Raw genomic sequence first — 1580 nt, forward strand, 5'->3', positions numbered from 1 at the left:
ATGTTATTAAACAATGAATGGGTTACCAATGAGATCAAGAAAAATTTCAAGAACTATCTGGAAACAAATGAAAATGAACACACAAAAACCTAAAATCTATGAGACACAGCAAAAGCAGTCCTGAGAGGAAAGTTCATAGCCCCCCAGCCCTACCCCAAAAAAAAAAAAAAAGAAAAATTAATAATAAACGATTTAACCCTACAACTTAAAGAACTAGAAAGAGAACAACAAGAAAAGCCCAGAGTAAGTAGAAGGAAGGAAATAATAAAGATTAGAGCAGAAATAAATAACATAGACACTAAAAAAAACAAAAACAAAAAAATCAATGAAACCAAGAGCTGGTTCTTTGAAGAGATAAACAAGATTGATGAACCTTTAGCCAGACTCATCAAGAAACAAAGAGAGAGGACCAAACTAAATAAAATCAGAACAAAAGAGGTGAAGTAACAACTGACACCACAGAAATACAAAGGATTATAAGAAAATACTATGAACAACTATATGCCAACAAACTGAATAATGGGGATGAAATGGACAAATTCCTAGAAAAATACAATCTCCCAAAACTGAATCAGGAAGAATCAGAAAACCTAAATTAACAACTGATGAAATAGAAGCAGTAATCAAAAAACATACTGTAAACAAAAGCCCTGGTCCGTATGGCTTCACAGGGGAGTTTTACCAAACATTCAAAGAATAAGTAACACCTATACTCCTCAAACTATTCCATAAAATCCAAGAGGAAGGAATACTTCCAAGTTCTTTTTATGAGGCCAGCATTATCCTAATTCCAAAACCAGATAAAGACACTACAAAGAGAATTACAGGCCAACATCCCTGATGAACACAGATGCTAAAATCCTCAACAAAATATTAGCAAATCGAATCTGGCAATATACTAAAAAGATCATATACCATGACCAAGTGGGATTTATTTCAGGAATGTAAGGCTGGTACAAATGTTCACAAATCAATAAATGTGATATACCACATAAACAAATTGAAAGACAAAAATCGCATGATCATATTAATAGACGCAGAGAAAGCATTCAACAAAATACAACACCCATTTTTGATAAAAACTCTCAGCAAAGTGGGAATAGAGGGATCATAGCTCAATATAATAAAGGCCATATATGACAATCCTGCTGCGAACATCATAATCAATGCGCAAAAACTAAAACCATTTCCCCTAAGAACAGGAACAAGACAGGGATGTCTGCTTTTCACCACTTTTACTCAACATAGTACTGGAAGTCCTAGTCACAGTGATCAGACAAGAAGAAAACATGAAAGTCATCCAAATTGGAAAGGAGGAAGTAAAACTCTCATTATTCACAGATGACATGATATCGTACATAGAAAACCCTAAACTACTAGATTTAATAAATTAATTCAGCAATGTAGCAGGATACAAAATTAACACCCAGAAATATATGGAACTTTTATACACCAATAATGAATTTTAAAAAGAGAAACTAAACAAACAATCCCATTTACCATTGCAAAAAAAAAAAAAAATTAAGATACTTAGGAATAAACTTAACCAAGGAGGTAAAAGACTTGTACTCGGAAAACTA

This window comes from Myotis brandtii, unplaced genomic scaffold (genome assembly GCF_000412655.1).
Source record: "Myotis brandtii unplaced genomic scaffold, ASM41265v1 scaffold1279, whole genome shotgun sequence".
Classification (NCBI taxonomy): domain Eukaryota; kingdom Metazoa; phylum Chordata; class Mammalia; order Chiroptera; family Vespertilionidae; genus Myotis; species Myotis brandtii.